At 35.8% G+C, this 4,487-nt stretch overlaps 1 pseudogene; it reads left to right on the top strand.

Moving 5' to 3' along the window:
- Positions 1-1,876: 1,876 nt before the first annotated feature.
- On the top strand, positions 1,877-2,787 carry LOC123794224 (heterogeneous nuclear ribonucleoprotein D-like pseudogene; annotated as a pseudogene).
- Positions 2,788-4,487: the final 1,700 nt, after the last annotated feature.

The following is a 4,487-nucleotide window of genomic DNA, read 5'->3' as shown; positions in this document are numbered from 1 at the left end:
GTATTTTGACTGATAGAAAAATGAATAAAATAAACTGATCATTGTCAGACTCGGTATATATACCATGTGCAACTATAGTGAAGTTTCTCAAAGGCAAGCACACATAATTAACAACAGTCAAGAACAAAGGGAAGAAAATGTTCCTAAAGGTGTTTAGACACCTTGAAACAATTTTTCTCAAAAGGTAAGACCAATACATTGCCATCAGCTCAGTAACCTGTTTGCAATGCAAACACTGAGGTTCCCCAACAAGCCTACTGAAGCAGTCTTTGTGTATGGGATCCCTGAAGTCTGGTTTTTTTTTTTTGTTTGTTTGTTTGTTTTTTGTTGTTGTTTTTTTACCTTCCTGCTGATTCCTAAGCATATTAAATTTGACAAACGTTGACTAAAAAAACAAAACAAAACATATTCTATTGTTATGTCATACAAAACAAACCTAGTTCCTGTTGGTTGGAAAAAGAATTAATTTTCTCAGCCAAAAAAATGATCCAAATCGGTATTTAAAATATCGCAGAATACCACTTCCAGAGACAAGCCATGATCTCTGCCCTCTCGGAATTCTGTTCTTTCTAGTATTTTCACTTTATGAACCTTATGGGAATATAGGAATATACTGCTCCACGAATTCCTACTGGGACAGAGTATACTGCCTGACTTCTTCCCTTTTTCTGGCAGCCACTCCTTCACAACCCTGCTTTCATTTGACTGAACACTACAGGAAATTCTTCAGAGGGACAATATCCTCTTAGACCAAGTGGTTTTTAGAATTGGCCCTTAAAAGGAGAGAGAATAAACCTATGGAAAACTATGTAAACTTGGTTTCAGTTCCAACTTTTCTGCCAATTAATGTAAACTTTGGGAAAATCACTTAACCCTTCTCATCCCAAATTTGCAACATGAAGGGTAGACTAGAATAACCCAAATGTTCCCTCCACTTCTAGCAGTCTATGATTCTAAATAAAATGTATTGAAATCTTGATCCTAAGAAATCATGTTTTAAATAAAGAAATTATGTTACGCATATAGGGGTTGTTTTCTCTATATTCTTAAAACAACTCACAAAAGAAAATTCTCTTAGGATGATTTATATTAGAAACTTTCGGTACAGACTTTTTCAAATGTCTTTTTTTTTTTTAAAGATTTTATTTATTTATTTATTTGACAGAGAGAGAGAGAGAGAGACAGCCAGCAAGTGGGGGAACACAAGCAGGGGGAGTGGGAGAGGAAGAAGCAGGCTCCCAGCGGAGAAGCCTGATATGGGGCTTGATCCCAGGACTCTGGGATCATGCCCTGAGCCAAAGGCAGACGCTTAACGACTGAGCCACCCAGGCGCCCCTCAAGTGTCTCCTCTTTAAGCAACATATTTATATCCAGTTACTGCTTGGGCTAGGTAACTAGTGGAAATTTCCCTGGAGCTGCAGGTGCTGAATTTCTCCAGTAACCACATTCCTGTTCACATGAAGTTCAAGGTTGCACCTCTCGGCTATACACCACAATATAAGGTTTATGGTGGATTGAGTTCTTTTTTTTTTTTTTTAATCATTATGTATGTCTTCAGATTAAAAATCCCTCCAATAATCCAGGCACGGAGACCTTCAAAGGACAAAATTTTAGCCAACTGTCCCACACATGAGGGAAACTGGGTTATAATTTTCTTGTTTTATAAATACATTACCATCTTTACTACCACTGCAATTTTGATCTCATAATGCAGTTTGGGAAATAGTTACTTGTTTCTCAGTTCCCTAAAAGTTAATTGCAAGATTATTCTAAATCCTTTGTTTAAAAGTTGCCTATAGAACTCCTTACACCACTGTGTGTCCGCAGATGCCAAGACCTGGACTGCATGCCAGCAACTCCCCCCCTCAACCCCCATAACAACTCTGACACCATGGAGGACATGAACGAATACAGCAACACAGAAAGAGGGGAATTTGCAGAGGAATCCAAGATCAACGTGAGCAAGAATCAGCAGGTTGATGGTAAAATGTTTATTGGAGGCTTCAGCTGGGATACAAGGAAGAAAGATGTGACTGGATATTTATCTTGATTTGGGGAATTTGTAGACTGCACAATTAAAATAGATCCAGCGACTGGAAGATCAAGAGGATTTGAATTTGTGCTTTTCAGTGACGCTGCTTGTGTTGATAAGGTTTTGGAACTGAAAGAACACAAACGGGATGGCAAATTGATAGACCCCAAAAGGACCAAAGTTTTCAAAAGGAAGAACCCCCCCCCCAAAAGTTTTTGTGGGTGGATTGAGCCCAGATGCTTCTGAACTACAAATTAAAGAATATTCTGGAACCTTTGCGGAGATTGAAAATATTGAACTTCCCAAGGATACAAAAACAAATGAAAGAAGAGGATTTTGTTTTATCATGTATAAAGACAAAGAGCCGGTAAAAAAATGTTAGAAAGCAGATATCCTCAAATTGTTTCTGGGAAGTGTGAAATCAAAGTTGCACAATCCAAAGATTATATAGCAACAGCAACAACAAAAGGAGGAAGAGGTGTTGCAGCTGGTGGATGAGGTGGTACTAGGGGTCATGGGCAAGGTCGGGGCCAAAACTGGAACCAAGGATTTAACAACTATTATGATCAAGGATATGGAAATTACAGTAGTGCCTATAGTGGTGATCAATACTATGGTGGCTACGATTATACTGGGTATAACTATGGGAACTATGAATATGGACAGGGATACGCAGACTACAGTGGCCAACAGAGACTTATGGCAAGGTATCTGGAGGAGGTGGCAATCACCAAAATAGTTACCAGCCATACTAAAGGAGGACATTGGAGAAAACAGGAGGAAATTGCTAAAGATAACCCATTTTGCAGGACCGCATTGAAGATTGGTCTTCAATGGTCTTAAGATGATCGTTTTGCAAAAGACTTTCTAGTGTACAGGACACAACTGTGTCCAATTGTATACAGCTGCCAATGAGTTTTCTTTGTTTTTCCTTTGTCTTTTGTTATCTGTGTTATGATTCGATGTGGATTTGGGTGTATACAAAGTTTATTTGGATGATTTCATGTTAAACCTCAAATAAATGTTTCCTTATCTGATTGTTAAAAAATTAAATAAAAGATGCCTAGATAATCATTACAGGGTCTTTAATGATTTATTTTCTTTATATGAGCATTCAAATGTATTTCTTTTTGCCTACATTTTGGTAAGTATGCCATATATATATATATATATATATATATATATATATATATATATATATATATATATATTTTTTTTTTTTTTTTTGGTCCCATTCCCTTTCAGGTAGCAGAACCCCATTTAAACTCCCCCCACCCCCAGGCCTTCTATTACATATTACCTAAAGAACAAGATTATGGCTAAACTGGAGCTTGAAAATCATTTACGTAGACCAATGTTAGAAGATACTGGTTTTGATACTGGTTTTCTCCTTGGTCTTATATTTCTATTCTACTTTGACCACAAGATCTGTTTCCATGTTATATATATTTCTGAAAGTCTATGTCCCCATATTTCTCTACAACAAAACCATGATTACAAATGAACATTTTATGTTTTTACACTGTTGTGCTCATAAGTCTAATTTTTAATGTTTTTCTGACTTCAGTATTCATTCTAGTAATTATAAGTAGCAAGCAATGGATCAAAACATTTTACATTTAACACATTAAGATAATTTTTAAATGTCTAAAGTTCAGATTAATTGGAAGTGACTCACTTAATGAAATGGATGTTGGGTATTTTTCTTATCAGTTTATATATTTAGATGATAATTTCTAAATGCTGCAATGAGTAAGCACCAAGAAACTTTTGAACATGAATAATTAAATGCAAATAAAACAATTTTTCCACAGCACAGTCACTTAATACTTTAAACTACTGATTTACATGCCAAGAAAGAAAAGAAACCCAACAAGGTTATTTATCATCAAAAATCATTTTAACGATCTCCCCACTGACAACTAGATTAAGTCTTCTTCAATTTTATTGAAAAAATGCACTGGAAACCACCTGACCTGTACATTGATTTGTTACACAGGGCTTAAAGTAAAATTAGACACAAACATTTTGATTTGCCGCCCTATTTTTCTCCTTCTGCATCCCAATAGTGTTTAAAGTATGAGAAAAGTGATAATAAAAGATGTCTTGAAAAGAAAATCAGATTCATGTTTTCCTGTATCACGGGGATTCCCTCTTCTAATGATTCTATTTAAGTGATTACATTTACTATTGAGAAAGGTTTTTGTTGGTTTTGTCTTCTAATGCATATAGATGTCTTTCACATCTCTAATTTTCCTTTGGAGTTTTCATGTGTGAACTTCCCCTACTGTGACCGCACACAAGCATACGTGTGCATGCACGGGTGTGCACACACACACACCTCCATCACATCCAATTCAGAACTATATTTTATAATCCAGAAAACTTTCTATTTGACATGTAGGAGCTTATCCTCTTATTCTTTGGTTTTTTAAAATATTTTATTTATTTGAGA

Source organism: Ursus americanus, chromosome 35 (assembly GCF_024610735.1).
Source record: "Ursus americanus isolate L20-20 chromosome 35, mUrsAme1.1.p, whole genome shotgun sequence".
Classification (NCBI taxonomy): domain Eukaryota; kingdom Metazoa; phylum Chordata; class Mammalia; order Carnivora; family Ursidae; genus Ursus; species Ursus americanus.
This window is presented reverse-complemented; position numbering and strand designations above follow the sequence as displayed.